Raw genomic sequence first — 23,506 nt, forward strand, 5'->3', positions numbered from 1 at the left:
CATCTGATTATTCATTATGAATAGTATTTATTTTATTTATTTTGTTTACATTCTTCAGTCTAACCACAGTGTTACAAATAATGCAACACAGACAACATGAGCAGATTAACTTGGTCAAAACGTTGCTTTATTAATTAAAGACTATCAGAAAGAATGTTGGTACTTGTTTATTTTGATCCAAAGCCACACATGAGTGAGTCAGTCAGCTTGATTCTGACAAGTATAGCTTTATGCTGCAAAATAGCCTATTAAATAGGCCAAGCCTCAACAAATATATTAAATTGCCAAAATAAACTAGTACATTTCATAAATACATGAAGTAAACTCTCTTTTATTCAGTTTCTATTTCACATCAGCAAAGGACTCTGTGTTTCAGAAACTCATTTTATATAGAGGGGCTATCACTCTTTCACACTGTGGTAAATAAAGCCTGTTTGTTATTAATTATTTATTTCTGTTTTTATAGGGAGAGAAACCAAAAGCCCACCGTGATGCAGGACTCAAGTGCCAGAGAAGAGAGACTCTCGGACTGAAACATTCACACCTCCTTTAGTTTGGGGTGGGGCGGCAGGGTAGCCTAGTGGTTAGAGCCTAGTAACCAGGAAGTTGCAAGTTCAAATCCCCAAGCTGACAAGTTTGTTGCTCTGAACAGACAGTAAACCCACTGTTCCTAGTCCGTCATTGAAAATAAGAGTTTTTTTCTTAACTGACTTGCCTAGAGGTTAAAAATAAAAATAAATACGAAAAGATAGTCAATTTGGGCCAAAGTTTAGACGACCGATATATCAGCATTCTAACTCCACTTTGTGGTAGTGTGGTAGAATGACAGAATGATGCAATTTGCCACCATCTACCACAAACGGTCTAAACTTTTAATTGAGGGACCACTGTACAGAATGCCCAAGGCCTACAGTCTGTGTTCCCAAATACTGGAACAAGTCTTTCACCACAGTAACCCCACGCGGCTATAAAAATACATGATATGGCCATTAAATAACACAGCATGGCATATTTAGACAGCGGAATAGGTCTAGCCTAAAAGGTCTAGCCTAGGTCTAGCATTGCAACTCTAACATCGGGGCTAGAGTAGCTTTATATACTCTCTACACTGCCTTGCAAAAGTATTCACACCCCTTGGCGTTTTTCCTATTTTGTTGCATTACAACCCGTAATTTAACTCAATTTTTATTTGGATTTCATGTAATGGACATACACAAAATAGTCCAAATTGGTGAAGAGAAATGTAAAAAATAACTTGTTTAAAAAAATTAAATAAAAAAACTTTAAAAAACTGAAAAGTGGTGTGTGCATGTCTATTCACCCCCTTTGCTATGAAGCCCCTAAATAAGATCTGGTGCAATCAATTACCTTCAGAAGTCACATAATTAGTTAAATAAAGTCCACCTGTGTGCAATCTAAGTGTCACATGATCTCAGTATATATACACATTTTCTGAAAGGACCCAGAGTCTGCAACACCACTAAGCAAGGGGCGCCACCAAGCAAACAGCACTATGAAGACCAAGGAGCTCTCCAAACAGGTCAGGAACAAAGTTGTGGAGAAGTACAGATCAGGGTTGGGTTGTAAAAAAAAAAAAAAACTTTGAACGTCCCACGGAGCACCATTAAATCCATTATTAAAAAATGGAACGAATAGGGGACTCCCCAAACATACGGAAGAAGGTACTCTGGTCAGATGACACTAAATTGTAGCTTTTTGGCCATCAAGGAAAACACTATGTCTGGTGCATACCGAACACCTCTCATCACCCCGAGAACAACATCCCCACAGTGAAGCATGGTGGTGGCAGCATCATGCTGTGGGATGTTTATCATCGGCAGGGACTGGGAAGCTGGTCAGAATTGACAGAATGATGGATGATGGAAATTGATGAGGGAAACCTGTTTCAGTCTTCCAGAGATTTGAGACTGGGACGGAGGTTCACCTTCCAGCAGGACAATGACCCTAAGCATACTGCTAAAGCAACACTCGAGGGGTTTAAGGGGAAACATTTAAATGTCTTGGAATGGCCTAGTCAAAGCCCAGACCTCAATCCAATTGAGAATCTGTGGTATGACTTAAAGATTGCTGTACACAAGCAGAACCCATCCAACTTGATGGAGCTGGAGCAGTTTGGCCTTGAAGAATGGGCAAAAATCCCAGTGGCTAGATGTGCCAAGCTTATAGAGGCATACCCCAAGGTACTTGCAGCTGTAAGTACTGCAAAAGGTGGCTCTACAAAGTAATGACTATGGGCGGGTGAATAGTTATGCATGCTGAAGTTAAAACATTTTTTGTCTTATTTCTTGTTTGTTTCACAAGAAAAAATATTTTTCACCTTAAAAGTCGTAGGCATGTTGTGTAAATCAAATGATACACACCCCCCAAAAATCCGTTTTAATTACAGGTTGTAAGGCAACAAAATAGGAAAAATGCCAAGGGGGTGAATACTTTCGCAAGCCAATGTATGTCCTTTGCAGATGCCACATTACTGACAAAAGTTTGTACATATAAAAAAGATCTGTAGCCGAGTAAAGTGAAACGTAAAGTAAGAATTGAAAGTGTAAATGTTAATTCATAGTCGTAACATAGGGTTTGTACGTTTACAGATCTAAAGTTTATGTTTCATGTTTCACGCATGGCTTTTCTTACAATCCTAACAATTTACCTATGGATTTTCTTACGATCCTAACGACAAAATAATTAGGGCTCCAGAGTGGTGCAGTTGTCTGGACTAAGGCATTGCATCGCAGTGCTAGAGGCATCACTACAGACCCTGGTTCGATAGTGGGCTGTATCACAACCGGACGTAATGGGGAGTCCCGTAGGGCGGCACACAATTGGCCCAGCGTCGTCCTGGTTAGGGAGAGTTTGGCTCGGGTAGGCAGTCATTGCAAATAATAATTTGTTATTGTAAAACAAAGGTTCAATAAAAAAATATAAAAACGATACGTACGTTTAAGCTTTAGGCAGCTATCTCGATCAATACTGATATTGGACAGGTTTTGGAGAGAGTGAAACCTCTCAAGCCCCTCCCCCTAACACTCACAACAATAAAGATGACAGATTGCTTCTTCCTCTTTGACAAACAGTTTCAACTCGCTATTTGCATTTCAGGTTTGGACCAACAGAATCAGTCATATGGACACCAAAACACATGGAGACATTATTTTACTGTAATAGAGGGGAAGTTAACCTTTCGAACCATACCCTGTTTATGTTTAGACTCCTCAAATTTCTAGCAGAGCAGACACTACTTAAACGGATATACCAATGAACATTCACTCTGGAAAATGTATGCTCAGTTTGTCGTGCGCACGCATTACGGTACCATATATCGCTAGCAGCATTTTGGTCAAATAAAGATTGTTATACTAGCTGTTTAGTCTGTGTTTTATAAATGTTCAAAAGCGTAAAACAATTATATAAGGAATTGGCAACTCGTTCTCATTCTAAGAAATAAGGTAGGCCACTTGATTTCAACATCTGAACAAAGTGGACAGGCTGGCATGCTGTTCAAACAGTTGGAGATGGACAGAAGAATTCAGAGCTTGTAAAATTATACCAACATCCAAGTTGGCTAAATTTGAAATATAAATATTAGCTGGCTACTCACTAGGACATGGGCTTGTGCTTGAGAGATGGTTTATAATGTCTGCTACATTATTAGTGAATGTGCATTATGCATGGTTCTGGTAAACATTTTCACAAAAATTGCATTTTTATTGACAGACCTGAAAGTCAGATCAGTGATTATTGCAAAAAAAAAGCAGGATAAAATAATTGAATTATTAGTGGGTCTTATGGTTGTGGAAGGCATATATTCAGCCTCGGTATAATTTACCAAGCTCTGAATTCATTATATTATTGCTGAGTGTTTTAAACTCTTATTTAGAGAAAACATTAAAACAATTGAGATATACTGTATATATTGTGAATCGCCCATGGGTTTTAAGCCATATCGCCCAGCCCTAGTTGGAAGGGGATGTGGTTATGATATAGTAGTAGTCACTGTTGTAAGTAAACCATCTTTTGTTTTGGCTGGGAAGGTAGAGGATTTTGGAAGGCTGAATGACAGTCTACTGTAAAAAAGGCTTGAGACAGACAAGAAGAGAAGAGAGAGACAGTAATGTCATAGTGTCAGACCAGGGAGCAGTGATTTTGCATTGAGTCAGCTGTAGAGTGCAGGATTGCATCACGTAGGTAGGCTAGAGATGTTTTGTCTGATATGCCGGTTATATTTCAGTCTTCTATGATGTATATAAAGTGTAATATTGGGAAGCAAACTCAAAAGTGAATATATTTCAAACTCTATATCTGACATGGCACAGGTGTCTTTTTAAGCCCATAACCTTGTGAGGTGTATACTTTTGTTCAAAGTAGATTTGCTTAAGACTACCAAGAAACACTCTGTGTGACCCTGATTTAGGCCACCGCAGTAAAAGGTTCATTTGAGAGACAACTGACAACTCACATCCCGCTAGACGATCAATTGAAAACTCTAACATTGTATTTGGAGTCCTTCTCCCAGTCATTGTGCCCCTTAGGACTGTAAACTGTGGTCCTTTGCGGTGCCTCATATTGTAGCCTATTATTGCCTTGCTGTTTTTAAACTGCTCAGTGGGGGGCCATTAAGGTGGCGTGTTAAGGGATTATATACCATGGATTTAGATTTACACCCCATCAACACCTCAAAGAACCTATAGTATACTATTTCTAAAAGGAGGACGTGTCAAAACAATATCAATTTTCAAATAGGTTTTTTCCTTTAGCTACTATCCTTTGCTAAGCTGTACTGTATTAATACATTTTGGGGATGTGTTTACTTGCAGTTCTGTTCAGATTTTACATCAGGTCATGGGTTTTACTGTATGTCATTAAATCCCCAAACCACAGGCACTGTGAAAGGGATTTTTATCTGACGGACAAGGGGGGTGGGTGAGGAAATGTTCTTGTTTTCTCTTAGTAAAATTCATCATCAACTTATTTATGAAATACTTGGCAACTGTGCAGTAAGGCCTATGTGTTAAGTGACAGGACCGTTTGGCTTTTAATAGATCCGCGGCTTAGGCGGCGCATTACATCTTTCGTTCCTCTTGAAATTGTCCCTCAGTAATCCCCTTGGCAAAGAGTATTGCAGCTAGATTAATGGCAAAAAACCCAGATTTCAGAATTATCATCAGAGGGCAAACTCAAAGACCCTACTAATGTGTTATACAGTGCTGAATGTGCCACAGGCTGACAGCTACAGCCCCGCTTGTTTGTGTGTTGGTTCCATTGTAAGCATGTTGTGGGTCTGGTGTGAGTTCTCACGGATAGAGGCTTGGAGACGTGTTGATGAATAGTACAGTATGACACAGAGGATTTAATACCAGTTGGCTGGCATACAAAGTCCATCTGTGGCAGTGGAGGGGGGTCGATTAATCCCTGTCTGTGCAGTATGAGGAGGGGAAAGAATGGAGTTTTATAATGCACCAATGGTTTGTTTGATGGGTACAGGTGTATATTTTAGAACTCCTGAACAATCAACATCTGTCTAAAAAAACATGGACATGAAACAATTTTGGACAAGTGGATCGAGCATGTACTGTGAAAGAAAATCAACTCTCTTGAGTTTCTCAGAAAAGGAATATTACTCTGGCTCAAAACAGACCCACTGCTGGACTGGCTGCACACAGACTCAGAGACTCAGTTTTAATCAAAAAAGAGTCCTGACACATTCCTAAACAAGGTTTACTTAACCTTGTTCTTCCTTTGTAGAATGCCTTGTCCTTCCCCCTGTTTTACCCCTGCATTCTCTTAGTAAATGTGACATGACAAAGTCTATTGAGATGCGTGTCTAATACATTTCTCCCCCTGCTGTAGTGATGTCGCCCCAGGTCGCTACCGGCCACTGCTCTTGCTGACAGTGGAAATCGCATTCTGTCTGAGGAGCCGGCTGCTGGGTCATTTCCAGCGATTATCTGCGCTCAGCAAGTCCCACTCGTCACAGAGTCCCACTAGTCACTGCCTCTCTCCTCAACGATGACTATCTGGGGAATTCTGGAGGGGATACAGCTTTGATAACATGCTACAAACGCAGTTGAAAAAAACAGGGAAAGTATATGGGTATAGCCGTCGGAGTCGTTCTAATGGTGGTGTGTACTCAAAACAATGCTCTGTTTACTGATATATGAGTACAGGTTTCCATAGGCCTACATACAGTAAAGATTTACAGTAGGCCATTATGGTACATAAATAGAGTGCCTGACAAGATCTGTACTACTTATTCAACCTTATCACACGATATACTCCTTGACTTGTCTTTGCTGGTAGAAAGCATAAACCCTAGCCAATATGCTGTTACTGATTTAAGGCGGGTTATGGTTTGCTGTCCTAATCTTAGGGTGAATCCTCTAAAATATTAATGGAGAACAGTCCTTTGGGTTGAGAAAAGCAACAACAGCCATGTTGACCACATTATGTAATATCTCTGTGACCACACCTTGGTTTGTACAGCTTCTTTGTTACCACACACACATCATTACTATGTTTTTATTTATTTATTTAGATGTAAAAACACATTATTTCTTGTTTAAACAGGGAAATATCCAAAGCCTCGCGTGTTCATTTGTCCAAGATAACATACTGTTGGGTGTTTGAATGGTTTTATAGCAGCAGTAGTAGATAATGAACAGTCTGTGCAGCATACAAACTTAGCATTCAAGTGTTATTTTCCATATTAAGCTCTTAAACAGGTCAGTAGAAAGCTTGGCTGTTGACGTACCGTATGTGGGTGTTTTTATTAATAATGGGGCCAATGTGTGACAATGGGACATTTCTAGATGGTTTGAAACAAAACTAAAAAGGATTTTCATGCAGTTTCACATGTGTATTTAGAGGAATATATGCAAATTGACCGATAACTCCACCAACTTTATACAACAACATAGGACTAGGACCATACATCATTTAAGCAGGGTTCATACAGACATAGGCAAGTCAAATTCAATGACTTTCAAGGTCTTTTTCAAACACTTTTGTAATTTTTAAGGACCTCAGTGTAATACAATTGTAGGATTTATATAATTGTACATAGGGCCTAATAAAAAAGCATGCCAAAAGTGTCAAAAAGGTAGGTCATTACCACTTGAATAATAATGTTTTTTTTAGGCTCTGCCAATGCATTGATATACAAGTTATAGTTACATTCTAAAATATATAAGAATAATGTTGACATTGCCTGACTAAATAGATTGGATGCATGCATGATGTGGCCGACACAGGCACACAGAATAAACCCATGCATATCGGTAGCATTCATCTCACCATTTGAATCTCACCATCAATGTTTTTATGAGAAAGTGATCAAAAACCAGTTTCCTTTTTTAGTGGAAGGATTTGTATGGAAAGACAAGTTGAAGCCAACATTAGATGTCGTCGTCTCATAATAACCGCAAGTGGTTCATCGCAAAACATTAGCGCAACCTCCTTTCAATTGAAGAGTCGGGAAACAAACTAAAGTGGCCACATCTCTCACAAAAACTGATCAAAAATGAAATCACAGATAATTATAAGGGAGCAGTGGAACCTTTAAATTGGCTCCAATAATTACAAGGAAGTTTCAAGCACCAAATTGAGCAAATGTAGGCCTATTCCAGTACTTGAATATCTGAGCTCCATATTCAAGTTAAAGTAGGCTACTTCAAGCCCCTTGTATTGTTTAAATGTGCAGGTGTAACATGAAAAACAAAATGTGTCATTTTATGTCATTACCAGATCAATTACAGTCCCATTCTCATTTGCTTTTAACAGTACCACAAATTAGTACAGGTCATGGTATAAATATTTTTTATTTACTCAGCTCTGTGGTCCTGGAATTCTCTCCTGAAAATTAAAACATTTGATGATCTTGTCTTGTTGGTGGAGTTTAAACACTTGATTGATGTCAATATCAGAGAAGAGTGTAATTGTCTTTAGGACAGCTGTTTTTTAGTCAAGACATTCATGTTTTTTTGATGTAATATGTCATTGTTGTACTGTATGTGTGTCTATAGTTTTGTGTAACGTTGTGTTAGTGTATGTAAGCTGTTTTGTCTGAAACTTTGTTCCCCCTGCTGCTATTGGACCAGGTCTCTCTTGGAAAAGAGATGAGAAAAACCTGTATAAATAAAGGTTAAATTAAACGTTTTAAAAATACTCCCGAGTGGTGCAGGGGTCTACGGCACTGCATCTCAATGCAAGAGGTGTCACTACAGTCCCTGGTTTGAATCCAGGCTGTATCACATTCAGCCGTGATTGGGAGTCCCATTGGGAGGTGCACAATTGGCCCAACGTCGTCCGGGTGTGACCGGGGTAGGCCGTCATTGTAAATAAGAATTAGTTCTTAACTGACTTGCCTATTTAAATAAAGGTTAAATAAAAATATTATTATTTTTTATATTGTGAATAAGGGTTCTAGGCTATGTCATTTGTTGTCATTATATCCAGAATAATTCAAGGGAATAGTCATACTACATACTCACATAGTGTGGAGAGAAATGTTTGCAGTTTAAACATGATATCTGAGTGAGACTGACTAAGATCTCTGTCTGGGTCTCTGTTTACTGTTGCGAGTTAAAATAGCAGAATACACAAGGTGCAATTTCGAAATGTGGTTCATCAGAAGTTTTTCTCTTGTTTTGTCAGTCACTGATAGTCCCATGTCATTATTTTTTGATTGCTATGTTAATTTAGCGGTTTTGGACAGATCCATAGGTTATAAATCAACTCGTGAATTTGATTGAAAATAGCTATGATCCTCCCTTATATCTTAACGTAATTACATGAAAAGAATGTGCAGATTATTATCAATAACTTATCAAGAGCTGTAACAAGTTGTCCAGAATAGGAAATCCTCACTGGTACCCTAGTTTATAGAAAGACCCATGTGTACTATCAAACACTTATCCATAACTGCATGTTTACCATTGTATCCCTATCAGCACAGTAATCTAAATTAAAACCATCAGACTTTGGTTAATAAGTAGGTCAACATGGTGGTCACTTAAATATATGCTATATACACAAACGTATGTGGACACCCTTTAAAATGAGTGGATTTAGCTATTCCAGCCACACCCATTGCTGACAGGTATATAAAATCGAGCACACAGCCATGAAATCTCCATAGACAAACATTGGCAGTAGAATGGCCTTACTGAAGAACTCAGTGACTTTCAACGTGAGACCGTTATAAGTTGCCACCTTTCCAACAAGTCCGTTCATCAAATGTCTGCAATGCTTGAAATGTCCCGGTCAACTGTAAGTGCTGTTATTGGGAATTATACAACGGGTGGGTCTAATCCTGAATGCTCATTGGTTAAAACTGCATTCCAGCTGGTGTCTATTCCACAAGTTACCACTGGCTAAATCTATTACGTTAAAATGCCTATTCACCCTGTTCCATCTGAGTCCGCAATCCACTGTCTCATCAGCCCAGCCAGGCAATTAATAAACTTGATCTCCACTATAAAAAGCATCTAGACCTTATCTCACATTTCTTTTAGACTAACATTTAGTTTTCAACAGAGGAGATTTGTATAAACCTTGCTTTCTATCTGTCTGACATTTTCAATATTGTTTCAATATTCAAATTCAACCTCCTGGTTGCCCATAGTAATGAATGTCGGGAGTCAGGACGAGGCAGAAAGGTAGGCAACGTTTCTCAGCCAGTCGAAATCATGAATCAGCTGGCATCATTAGATATATACAAAGAAATTTCAATAAAACATTTTTTTGTTACAAAATGAAGTGCAGCTAGTTTGCAGTCTTTCCAGCTTCAGTTTAAAGTGATTGTGTTAGCTGTGTTGTTGGCTAGCTCCTCTGAACAACAGTGTCCTGATGAGAGAGCGCATTTTCTATGCCAGGGTAAATCACACCTTATTAGCTCATTGTTATGGCTGTATCCAAGTAAATGTCACTATAAAAAAGATTAAACAAATGCAAATGCAGCTACTGTTGTTATTCTGGCTGCGCTGTTGAACGTGACTGTAAGTTAGTCGTAGTTGGCTAGCTAGCAAGCAAGGGATAAAAATGTTGCCAGCCAGTATGGCAATGGAACCTTTAGAACAAAAGACTGGGTCACGTCCATAGATACAAATCAAAAAGACTGAACACATGGGTTGCATCTCTGGCAACCGAACGGATAGAACGAACGACCAGCCAGCTTGGGTAGCAACCGTAGATTTGTGTCGGGACCATATCTTGCGGCAGGATGAAATAGTATGAATAAATTAATCAAAATAATGTTTTTAATTAAAATATGTCAATCATTATTTAAATATGTCGGTAAGCCGTCTCGGGCCTAACAACACCCATGCCAATATATCCTCCAAACCCCGGCTTCTCGGGCATTTTCACTTAAGTGGAAACGTCTAGGAGCAACAACGGCTCAGCCGCGAAGTGGTTAGCCATACAAGCCCACAGAATGGGACCGCCAGGTGCTGAATCATGTAAAAATCATCTGTCCTCAGTTGCAACACTCACTACAGAGTTCCAAACTGCCTCTGGAAGCAACACCGGCACAAGAACTATACAAGAACAGCTGCACACAAGCCTAAGATAACCATGCACAATACCAAGCATCGGTTGGAGAGGTGGAAATCTCGCCGCCATTCGACACTGGAGCAGTAGAAACACGTTCTCAGGAGTGGTGAATCATGCTTCACCATCTGGCAGTCCAACAGGTGAATCTGGGTTTGGCGGATGCCATGAGAACACTACCTACCCAAATGCATAGTGCCAACTGTAAAGCTAGGTGGAGGAGGAATAATGGTCTGGGGCAATTTTTCATGGTTCAGACTAAGCCCCTTAGTTCAAGTGAAGGGAAATCTTAACGCTACAGCATACAATGACATTCTAGATGTTTCTGTGCTTCTTTGTGGCAACAGTTTGGGGAAGGCCCTTTCCTGTTTCACCATGACAATGCCCCGTTAACAAAACGAGGTCCATAGAGATATTGTTTGTTGAGATTGGTGTGGAAGAACTTGACTGGCCTGCACAGAGCCCTGACCTCAACCCCATCGAACACTTTTGGGATGAATTGGACTGCCATCTGCAAGCCAGGCCCAATCGTCCAACATCAGTGCCTGACCTGACTAATGGCTGAAGTCCCTGCAGCAATGTTCCAACAGCTAGTGGAAAGCCTTCCCAGAAGAGTGGAGGATGTTATTGCAGCAAAGGGGGAACCAACCTCATATTAGTGCTGATGATTTTGGAATGAGATGTTCAACGAGCAGGTGTCCACATACTTATGGTCATGTAGTGTATTTAGGACACAACTTAGAGTAGACACATATCTGTGATTACTTAATAATTACCTGTATAATGTGTATATCCTTAATTAGTCTGGATATACTGGCTGATGGCTTAATTGAGACTGTAATACGCTGCTTTGTGAATTCATTGATAAACATTTGAAATGAACTCAAGCCATTCAACATACTTTCTCGAGTTTATAAATGCATGAGAAGGCTCTGGCCTAGCCGGTATGTTAATACCGTGGTGTATGCATCTATTAACTTTCCACCAGCCCAACTGTTGTTCAGCCATCCGTATGCCTGTGTGTGTGTGTGTGTGTGTGTGTGTGTGCGTGTGCGTGTGTGTGTGTGTGTGTGTGTGTGTGTGTGTGTGTGTGTATGTGTGTGTGTGTGTGTGTGTGTGTGTGGTGTAACAGTTCAAGAGCCAGTGACTCCCACTTTTAGGGCTTAAAAAACATATATTTTGGTACATGCAGCTTTTCTGAACTCACCCACAACAACAACGACTTTGATTTAAGAAATTCTGCGTCACCATAAGCAGCGGAGTAGAATGTGCCTCAGGCATGTCAAATAATGCATTTAGGTCACATCAGGATTAAATCAGATACAAAAAATGGACTAAATATTAGTTTTAGTTCAAGCATCAGTCAATTAAAAGTAGTACACGTGATCAAAGACTAGATGTTAGCTGTATCCATTATAACCTCAGCAAAAAAAGAAACGTCCCTTTTTCAGGACCCTGTCTTTGAAAGATAATTCGTGAAAATGTAAATAACTTCACAGACCTTCATTGTAAAGGGTTTAAACACTGTTTCCAATGCTTGTTTAATGAACCATAAACAATTAATGAACATGCACCTGTGGAACGGTCGTTAAGACACTAACAGTTTACAGACGGTAGGCAATTAAGGCCACAGATATGAAAACTTAAGACACTAAAGAGGACTTTCTACTGACTCTGGAAAAAAAATGCCCAAGGTCCTTGCTCATCTACGTGAACGTGCCTTAGGCATGCTGCAAGGAGGTTTGAGGACTGCAGATGTGGCCAGGGCAATAAATTGCAATGTCCGTACTGTGAGACGCCTAAGACAGGGAGACAGGATGGACAGCTGATTGTCCTCGCAGTGACAGACCACGTGTAACAACATCAGCACAGGATCGGTACATCCGAACATCACACCTGCGGGACAGGTACAGGATGGCAACAACAACTGCCCGAGTTACACCAGGAACGCACAATCCCTCCATCAGTGCTCAGACTGTCCGCAATAGGCTGAGAGAGGCTGGATCGATTTGGAGGTGGAGGGTCCGTCATGGTCTGGGACGGTGTGTCACAGCACCATCGGACTGAGCTTGTTGTCATTGCAGGCAATCTCAATGTTGTGCGTTACAGAGAAGACATCCTCCTCCCTGATGTGGTACCCTTCCTGCAGGCTCATCCTGGCATGACCCTCCAGCATGACAATGCCACCAGCCATACTGCTCGTTCTGTGTGTTATTTCCTGCAAGACAGGAATGTCAGTGTTCTGCCAAGGCCAGCGAAGAGCCCGGATCTCAATCCCATTGAGCACGTCTGAGACCTGTTGGATTGGAGGGTGAGGGCTAGGGCTAGGGCCATCCCACCCAGAAATGTCCGGGAACTTGCAGGTGCCTTGGTGGAAGAGTGGGGTAACATCTCACAGCAAGAACTAGCAAATCTGGTTCAGTCCATGAGGAGGAGATGCACTGTAGTACTTAATGCAGTTGGTTGCCAAAGCAGATACTGACTGTTTCTTTAGATTTTGACCTCCCCTTTGTTCAGGGACACATTATTACATTTCTGTTAGTCACATGTCTGTGGAACTTGTTCAGTTCATGTCTCAGTTGTTGAGTCTTGTTATATTCATACAAATATTTATGCATGTTAAGTTTGCTGAAAATATACGCAGTTGACAGTGAGAGGACATTTCTTTTTTTGCTGTGTTTATAACTTGGCACATTTAGCCCTATGCTAATCTCACCAGGTGGCAGCGATTATTATCCTGTAACAAATGTTGCATCAGATTATCAATGATTTTAAACTTCATCCACAAACAAATGTTAGTTTTTTTATGGTCAACTTGGCCACCAGAAAGATATCTTTAAATGTCCAAATTCAAGTTGACTTTTGTTTCCATTCACTTGGTCTGTTTCAAGTGTAGAGTACCAACATTGCATGATCGTTACATCCTTGACTAGGCTACTTACTAACGTTACATTAGACAAAACTTGTTTTCGCATATAGGACAAAATCCGAAAGTTTTTGCTTATTCGTTTCACGTTCACTTTAGCTGTGCCTTCGAGCCCCCCTCCTGTCAAACTTTTTTTTAAAGGAACTGTTCACTGCCGGTTGTCAATACAGATGCTCGATTAAAATGATGCATATATGACGAAATGGATGGTTATAATAATGCATATAAGGGTGTTTTCACACTTGGTTCCTTTCAGACAATGTTTTTGAACTCAGTGCTGTTGGCTTAATTGTCATAGGTGGTCTTTGTTCGGTTCGCTTGAATTGCGCAGTCTAGTTCCCTTTATTAGGGCATTGTAAACACAAAACTCCCCATGTCCGCTTGTCATTATTCCCGCACCACACACTAGACTACTGCAACACAACACCATTTCCCCTACTATAATCCCTCATATTGGTGCCACGAAAGAGAAAAGCTGACGATGAAAACACGTGTGCGGTTTTTGGATATTGATTAGCAATTTTTCAAGGTTGCACAGAAATTCAAAATATGTGTAATTTTTAGTTCAAGATGATTTGTTTGCAATAACTGATCTATGGGCTAAGAGATCTCCATACTGTTCTTTTGATTTCGGGGTTTGAATAGTGTGAGAAGACAACAACATACTTGGTGAGAATCACAACATAGGGTACAGAATCTATTCTAGCTCTTAAAGGGGCAGCAGCCTTCACGGGGTGTACAATTTTCAATTACAGCATGATTTAATCTGCAGTTATTCTTCTGCTATTTATTCTGTTACCAATTATATTTACATCATAATATTATCTTCTAATTACAATTATTATGTCTCATCTTTTAGCTAAATGCAATCTATTAGCTTCGAAAATGTAAGTAGGTATATCTAGCTGTCCGAGAACACATTCTGATGGGATGGCTTGTCCTGCACTGTAAAAACCCCTGCTAAAACCCAGAGTGCATTGAGGAAATGTTGAAAAAAATAATTGGTTCCTTTCTAAACATAGCAATGTGAATGCAAAGAGGACTCAGACCACAAAATAAGTGAAGTGAACTGCCAAAAGAGTTGAGTCCTAATTCATAAGCAAGGGCAGTGTGAATAAAAAGAGAACTGAGTTATTTAGCTTTTTTTTTACCCGAGTTCACTTTAAAGAGGACTTAGATCAGTTGTTCTAAAGATGTGAAAACACCTTAACCTTAAAACGCTGTACATGTAATTGTAGCCCACATAAGAAATTAAGTGGTGTTTTTGGTCAAACAGTAGCATTATACTACAGTATGCTATTATATTTGGTATGTTAGTAAAATAGTAATTCATCAATAAGTGATCTTGCGAGAAAATGATTACGCTTTAATCCAAACTTTATTAATTAAACGAGCACCATTCTGAAAAGCGGTGGAGCGTTGCTCTGGCATCGGCAGCATTACACCCCTGTATAGCAGTAGCCTATGTGTCGGTCTGCAAAAGGGACACCTAGAAACTCATTAAATAGATTTTTAATCTTCATTTACACGGTTTTGGTTGAACTTCCTTTCAGAACATCACAATAAATGTAATTCTACATTTCAAAGAAAAAAACTATATCTCACCTGGGATTGAAACTTGCTACAAACAGTGAATAGTACCAGGAGACAGGCTGGCTACACTGCTAATGATCCAGTTGACATTTCTTGCATGTTTAAGTAACTTTGGATAGCAGATCGTGCCATTTGACTTCTCTTAAGGACACTTCCATGAACAAGTGTTGGATCATGTCCAACTATGTCAACGATTTTAATAAGCTGAAGAAGTTAGTATATGGCTTAATGTGCCAGGTTATGTAATGAAAACAGCTAACATGTAGCTTTTGATCACGTGCAACTATCTCAACAATTTTAGTTGGCTGATGCTAAACTTAAACTAAAACTTAAACTGTTTCTAATGTTCCCAAGGATGGTCCCACTATTTGTAATCTAATGGCACTGCCATTTCCTGTTGAGGCGATAACTGTAGATTCTCCACAGTGCGCTGGGGCATGGACCAGAGAGGGGTTTTGAAGAGCCAGTCTGTGAGCCTGGGGGTAGGGATCAGTAGGGGTGTGCTCTGACTTCAGACTACCATTCAACATTGTAATATATTAGCCTGGCTCTGCCAGCGCCTGTGGTGGGCATCCTAATTAGAAAGACATTGATGCGTTTCAAATAGCACCCTATTCCTTATACAGTGCCAAATAGGGCTCTGGTCATAAGTAATGAACTACATAGGGAATACGTTGCCATTTGGGACTCCGCCATTGGGTAAGCTAGCTGGAAGGGAATTGTTATATCAACTGGGATATGTGTATTATCGATCTGTTACATGATCATTGAGTACAAGTGTGACTGTTGAAACTATTAAACAAGAAAATGTTTAATTTGTTTTAGATGGATTTATTTTACAAGTTATCCAGGCATGCCTCCTATCTCTGCATTCACCTCACATGTCACACTTCTAACATATTCTCAGATAACGGCAGCATTGGAGGTGGCTCTGGTGCGGGACGAAGAAAACACTCATTCCACGGATCCGCCAGCATCGGGGGCGGCTCTGGTGCGGGCCGAAGAACCCGCTCATCCTGCGGATTCAGCAATGGACCCAGGCTGAACACTGTGCCTGGACTGGACCTAGATGCCGAGGAAAGCTCCTGCCATGGAGCAAAACTGTACAACGGCCCTGGCCTGGACATCGGTGCAGAGGAAGACTCCTGACATGGAGCAGGACTGGATGCCGTGTCTGGACTGGGCATCTGCGCAGAGGAGGGCTCCTGCCATGAAGCGGGACTGGACGCAGTATTAGGACTGGACATTGGCGCAGGGGAATGCTCCCGCCATGGAGCGGGACTGGACGCTGTGCATGGACTGGGCACCAATGCAGAAGAAGACTGGCCTTGGAGCTGAACTGGACACCGTGCTCAGACTGGGCATCGGCGCAGGGGAAGGCTCTGGCCATGGAGCTGGAGGTTCCGGACGATGGCACACCTCGCACGGCAAGTCTGAGGGAGCTAGCACAGGACGCACTGGGCTGTGGAGGCGCACTGGAGACCTGGTGCATACAGGCGGCACAAATTGTACCGGAACGATGACACACTTCGCATGGCGAGTGCGAGGAGCTAGCATAGGACGTACTGGGCTGTGGAGGCGTACATCTGGGCGAGTGCGAGGAGCAGGCACAGGACGTACCGGACTGGGGAGGCGCATTGGAGGCCTGATGCTTGGGACCAGCACAGATTGCACCGGACTGGTAACACGCTCCTCCAAACTCCTGCGTTACCGCATACTACATTCTCCGGTATCCATCCTCGCACTGTTCCATTGACTCCCAGGTGAGTTCTGGCTCTCTCCTTGGGTCGACCGACCACCTCTCTACCAACTCCCATGTTGTCACTGGTTCACACCTTAGCTCCGCTGACCACCCCGTGTGCCTCCCCCAAAATAAGTTTTGGGCTGTCTTTTGAGCTTTCCTTGTGGATCCCTTCCCATCCAGAATCTCCTCCCAAGCCCATGTTACCCTCTCCTCCTGGGCACGCTGCTTGGTCCTGTTGTGATGGCTCTGGGCCATGGATCACCACAGGAGGGTCCGGGCCATGGATCATCACAGGAGGCTCCGGGCCATGAACCGTTGCTGGAGGCTCCGGACTGGGAACCGTCGCTGGGGGCTCCGGACTGGGAACCGTCGCTGGAGGCTCCGGACTGTAGAACGTCGCAGGAGGCTCCGGACTGCAGACCGTCGCTGGAGGCCTGGTGCGTGGAGCTGGCACAGGGCGTAACAGGCTGGGGAGACACACTGGAGGCCTGGTGCATGGAGCTGACACAGGGCGTACCGGGCTGGGGAGATGCACCGGAGGCCAGGTGCGTGGAGCCGGCACAGAATGTACTGGGCTGGGGAGACGCACAGGAGGCCTGGTGCGTGGAGCCGGCACAGGACGTACTGGGCTGTGGATGCACACTGGAGGTCTGGAGCGTAGAGCTGGCACAACGTGTCCTGGACAGATGACAACCTTAGCACGGCAAGTGCGGGTAGCTGGCACAGGACGTACTGGGCTTTGGAGGTGCACTAGAGACACGGTGCGTAGAACCGGCACACATGGTACCGAACAGATGACACGCTCCTCAGGACGAGTAAGGAGAGCTGACTCAGGTGGCATTAAACTGAGGACACGCTCCTTAGGGCGAATGTCGTGCCTCATGCACCAACACTACAGCTCTCTCATAACTCTCTCCTCCAATTTCCCCATCAAGTCACTGACTGTCTCTGATTCTCTCACTTCACTCCCCTCCAAGTTCACCTTCCTCTCCCAGACTGGCTCTGGTTCACCCCTCGGCTCCGCCGACCACCCCATGTGGACTGGCTCTGGTTCACACCTCGGCTCTACCGACCACCCCGTGTCCCCCAAAAGGAGGCTGCTTCTTGGGCCTACGTCGTGACCGCGAACCCCGGTGTCGTCGCTGACCTTCCTTCGCTGCTTCCGCCTGCTTCCATGGTAGGCTTTCGTCTCCTGCCATTACTTCCTCCCAAGTCCAGGATGTCCTTAACTCCTGGATCTCCTCCCAAGCCCAGGATACCTGCTCCTCCTGGGCCCACTGCTTGGTCCTGGGGTTGTGAGATCTTCTGTAATGATCGTTGGATGAATAAACGGACCAAGGCGCAGCGTGCGTAGAGTTCCACATGTTTAATAAATGAAACTCACCAAAACAATACAGAACAAACGAAACGTGAAGTAAATGCAGTGCTCAACAGCAACTACACAAAAACAAGATCCCACAACAAACAAGTGGGAAAAGTCTGCCTAAATATGATCCCCAACCAGAGACAACGATAGACAGCTGCCTCTGATTGGGAACTATACTAGGCCAAAATCGAAATAACAAAACTAGAATGCCCACCCTAGTCACACCCCGACCTCACCCAAAATAGAGAATAAAGGATCTCTAAGGTCAGGGCGTGACAACACCAATACCCATTAGCAGGTGTCAAAAGCTTTGGCCAAGTCAATGAAAATAGCAGCACAATATTGCTTAGAATCAAGGGCAATGGTGACATCATTGAGGACCTTTAAGGTTGCAGTGACACATCCTTAACCTGGGCGGAAACCAGATTGCATAGCCGAGAGAATACTATGGACATCAAGAAACCCAGTCAGTTGAATGTTGACAAGATTTCACAACACTTTTGATAAACTGGGCAAAATAGAAATAGGCCTATAACAGTTAGGATCAGCTTGATCTCCCCATTTAAATAAAGGACAAACTGTGGCTGCCTTCCAAGCAATGGGAACCTGCCCAGAAAGGCGAGACAGGTTAAAAAGGTCGGAGATAGGCTTGGCGATGATAGGGGCAGCAACCTTAAAGAAGAAAGGGTCTAAACCATCTGACCCAGATGTTTTTTTGGCGTCAAGTTTAAGGAGCTCCTTTAGCACCTCGGACTCAGTGACTGTCTGCAGTGAGAAACTTTGTAGTGGGGCAGGGGACAAAGAGGGAAAAGCATCGGGGGATAGTCACATTAGAAGGGGTGGGATATGAGGAAATGTTGAATGGGCAAGGAGGCATGGCTGAGTCAAATAGGAATCCTGACTTAATGAAGTGGTGATTAAAGAGCTCAGCCATGTGGTTCTTGTCATTAACAACCACATCATCAACATTAAGGGACATGGGCAGCTGTGAGGAGGAGGATTTATTCTCCAGGTCTTTAACCGTTTTCCAGAACTTCTTGGGGTTAGACCCACAGCGAGAGAACTGCTCCTTAAAGTAACTAACTTTGGCCTTACCTGATAGCCTGAGTGCACTTATTTCTCATTTGCCTGAACGATAGCAAGTCAGCCTGAGTATGCGTGTCCCGAGCCCCTGGTTCAAAGATCACGGTTGAACCAGGTGCTGAACCTGTTTTTAATTCTCATTTTCTTTATGGGGGCATATTCTCAGATAACACTAGGTGACATATTTATTATTTTATTTAACTTTTATTTAACTAGGCAAGTCAGTTAAGAACAAATTCTTATTTACAATGACGGCCTACCCTGGCCAAACCCACTGGGCCAATTGTGCGCAACCCTATGGGACTCCCAATCACGTCCGGATGTGATACAGCCTGGATTCGAACCAGGGACTGTAGAGATGCAGTGCCTTAGACCGCTGCGCCAATCGGGAGCCCATATTCCCATTTTCTTAGGTAACACTACATTCCGTTGTTCTCGTACCTGTGTAGTAACAAAGTTATAACAAAAGAAATTTAAAAAGTAACATTGTATTACCAAGTAGTTACATCTAGATTGTTTGGTGTATGTATAATGATATATTAATCAAATGCTTTAGAGAAAAGATAATTGTGACAACAGGAATGTGTGTCTAGGTCACCAGAGGGAATCCTTCCTCCTCAAATATTAACAGAGTTACAGAGCTTGATACCTCTTTTTCAAACAAGTGATGCCTCTCTCTAAAAAAATTGCTGTCAAAGCCCAGAGCCCCAGAGAGCAAACAACACACAGATGAGACTTCACCGGACATCACGTGGAAGCTGTGAAGAAGCCGCTGTCAGAGTGAGAAGCACATCCCTATGACCCTTTAGCCATTCTAACCGTCAGACAGTGACAGTGCTCAGGTGCCTTCCTCAACCACCCACCCAGTGCCTCACAAATGCTGACATTTTCTTCTCATTACAACATTTCATAACCAACAACCCCAGTCTATGTGAATCAAGACAGCTTGATTTAGGGCAAGTGGAAGATAGTGCATAGTGTGGGATATCTGACAATAAGTGGCTAAACTTAGTGGTAGCAGCTGTGTAGATACAGGCACAGAGGGACATTTTGTCCAATGCAATAACAAACTTCATTATTAAAATGCTCTTGAAACATTTTCAAAGCATTGTCAAGCTATCTTTGAATCTTTAATTGTTTCAGTGGTTGTGGAATATTAACTTATTTTCAGATGTTAATCAGCTTTGAAAGGCAGGAGAAGAACAGTATCCTGTTAGAATGGCTCAGAGGGAAAATATGTGCCCCTGTCGAAAATAGGTTGGAAAAACCCCTCATAAATATCGGTAATGAATTCGTAATTTTCACCTCAGCCTGTCCCTTTAATCGTGGACCAGCGCGTGACACCCAATCAGAAGCAGCTAAGGTCCGACAACTTCCAGAGGGAGAGATGCTCATCGTGAGAGAGAGAGAAAGAGAGTGAGAGAGAGAGAGAGAGAGAGAGAGAGAGAGAGGGAGAGAGATAGAGAGAGAGAGACCACTCCGTGTTCAGTGTGTCGGTCGCATACAACGGATTCACACACGCACCTTGATTTAACTTTCTGCTACATCAAACCGTGGTAAGTGCCAATGTGTTTTATTTAACTGTGGATGCTGAAATAGCGGTCGTGAAATATTGTCTTTTTGACGGTCCTTTACAATAGCACTTTACTGTGTTCAATTGTTCTGTAGGCTGCGCTTCCTCCAGTTTGTTAAAAAAAATTGCTTATAACTTCAACAAAGTTGCTTTCATTTGATCATTTAGAATGAAACTATCCCATAAATTGGTCTAATTGATCGTATCAGGCTAAAACCCGAATGTTTTCTCGAAAATAAAAATGCACTTGCTATGTGTCGAAAAAGCTGCATATTTTCGTGTTCCCGGTATAGTCTGTCATGATCCAATCAGACCCCTTAATTTAATCCGATTTAAAGTTATCTATTTTATTTTTTATTGTTAGTGGCAGTTATGTATTTAGTGATAGTGTTGTTTGGTACCGGTGGCTCAAGGTGTGGGTTCCTGTTTCATATTACATGTCAGGGAATTAAATCAAGGCTCCCTTGTAAAATATCATAGTTTTTTTAGATTAAATGGATTATGATGGCCATGTTTGTTGAATTGTAATGGGAAGTCTCATGATATAGTAGACTACTGTAGGTTACTGTTTATAGTGGCATTGTATTAGTGGTAAAACACTCATAGCCAACAGTGTAAACATTTTGTATGTCCTATTAGAAATGCTTGGTGTGTACTGTTTTATTTATTGTTTAAACACTGGCGCTCTATTGCTGTGGACCTGGACATACTGTAATGTAGATGTGGGTGCTACCCTAAATCCAAGTCTAGTCTACCCGTTAGTCAGAGCTGAGGCAAGACACCTGTATCTTACTGTTCTCAGACTGCTATGTCCTATGTGCAGAGCATGCCCCAGGAGTTTGTGAATGATAAATGATGTAAAAAAATGAAAATACAGGCAACACTTTGCCCTTTATTTTCCACAGCAATAATTAGAATCTATTTAACCCATGAATTCCAGGCGGTTGCCAAATAGCATTTTTAATGACTAAGATAAATAAATAATTGTGTTAAAGACCAATTAGCCTGTTCAAATGAGTCCAAACATTTTTTGGTGGTGTGTGGTCATGAATAAGAACGTGTTTCTTTTGGTAAAGCATGCCTGATTATTAACACACTTTCTTGAGCACATCGTACTGCATAGCCGACTGTACCAAGACAGGGGTCTAAAACCATTTCTCTGAATGTTAGAAGCCTGAAATACTGAAATGCTGTTGTAAGAAGCTTGCAATACTATTGGTTGATGATGATTATCTTATAAATTACCTGTTGTGTGGATGTTGTAAATATACCCAACATTCAACATTCTGAGTGTCTCCAGAACTATAGAAAGCCCAGCTCTACGCTAGTTTCCCACTAGCCACCCAGGTCACTGTGACCTTTGGATCAAACTGCTTTCCACGGATTACTCCAGTAGAAAAGGATTGGTTATCCCACTGTCTTAAACCTAAATTAAAACAATTATGTGACCCTTCACTATAGGGAATTATGATTCATTTCTATGTCCACTATGTGAGGTGTTCCAATTGAGTCTCATTTGGAAAATTCACACATCTCTTTAATTGTGCCCTCATGTGGTCGCAGAGGAACATGCACACAGGAATGGATGTTCCCATATGGATGTTCCCAAATGGATGTTCCCTTATGGGTATATTGATCACACAGGAATGGATGTTCCCATATGGGTATATTGATCACACAGAAATGGATGTTCCCATATGGACATATTGATCACACAGGAATGGATGTTCCCATAAGGGCATATTGATCACACAGGAATGGATGTTCCCATATGGGCATATTGATCACACAGGAATGGATGTTCCCATTAGGGCATATTGATCACACAGGAATGGATGTTCCCATTAGGGCATATTGATCACACAGGAATGGATGTTCCCATATGGGTATATTGATCACACAGTAATGGATGTTCCCATATGGGCATATTGATCACACAGGAATGGATGTTCCCATTAGGGCATATTGATCACACAGGAATGGATGTTCCCATTAGGGCATATTGATCACACAGGAATGGATGTTCCCATTAGGGCATATTGATCACACAGGAATGGATGTTCCCATATGAGTATATTGATCACACAGTAATGGATGTCCCCATATGGGTATATTGATCACACAGTAATGGATGTTCCCATATGGGTATATTGATCACACAGTCATGTTTTCACACCTATGTGTCTCTTGGAATAGCCTTTTTCTTAACTACTTTCATCTTACATGTCTAAACGTGTTATTGTGAGTGAGTGTGAATAGTACATGCCACCCGCTGTATTCTCAGAATACCTATTCTTTATTCACATCATCCGTCAGCAGTTTAATTTTACCACAACGTAATCCGAGTGCACTCACATTTGTCAAACAGTTTAATCAAACTGAAAAGATTTGAGGTCTGTATGCAAATGTACCTAGAGTTGGTAAATAGTTTTCCATGCCAATTAGCTTGTGTGTCACCTCATTTGACAATGGGCCATTGTCCCATGTGTTTGTCAAGCTAGTGACAGGTTGGATTGCATTGACTAGCACAGGTCTGTCATCAGTTGCACAGGAACTTACCTATAAAGGTGTTTGTGATATTTTTATAGATCAAACTCCTGACATTTGGGATGATACCACAAATACTGATCTTCTGAGAACAATGTACTACATCCAAGC

At 41.9% G+C, this 23,506-nt stretch overlaps 1 protein-coding gene and 1 long non-coding RNA gene across 7 annotated transcripts in view; both read left to right on the plus strand.

The window, feature by feature from the left end:
• LOC149970794 (uncharacterized) overlaps window positions 1-16,062 on the plus strand; it is a 106,970-nt gene extending 90,908 nt beyond the window's left edge. For 4 of the 6 annotated variants that reach the window (XR_016492882.1, XR_016492880.1, XR_016492881.1 and 1 more), the window contains one exon: window positions 467-3,377. This is a non-coding gene — a long non-coding RNA (uncharacterized LOC149970794). Of the gene's footprint in view, window positions 1-466; window positions 3,378-5,865; window positions 8,420-15,989 lie in introns of those variants that run through there. The other 2 variants (XR_016492885.1, XR_016492883.1) reach the window with 2 other exon arrangements.
• Window positions 16,063-20,590: 4,528 nt separating this feature from the next.
• Window positions 20,591-23,506, plus strand: part of LOC110508704 (cadherin-6) — a 29,997-nt gene continuing 27,081 nt past the window's right edge. The window contains exon 1 of the mRNA XM_021589431.3: window positions 20,591-20,831. The gene's annotated coding sequence lies outside the window, so the exon portion shown is untranslated. The remainder of the gene's footprint in view (window positions 20,832-23,506) is intronic.

This window comes from Oncorhynchus mykiss, chromosome 28, assembly GCF_057628025.1.
Source record: "Oncorhynchus mykiss isolate SJ-2025 chromosome 28, ASM5762802v1, whole genome shotgun sequence".
Classification (NCBI taxonomy): Eukaryota; Metazoa; Chordata; class Actinopteri; order Salmoniformes; family Salmonidae; genus Oncorhynchus; species Oncorhynchus mykiss.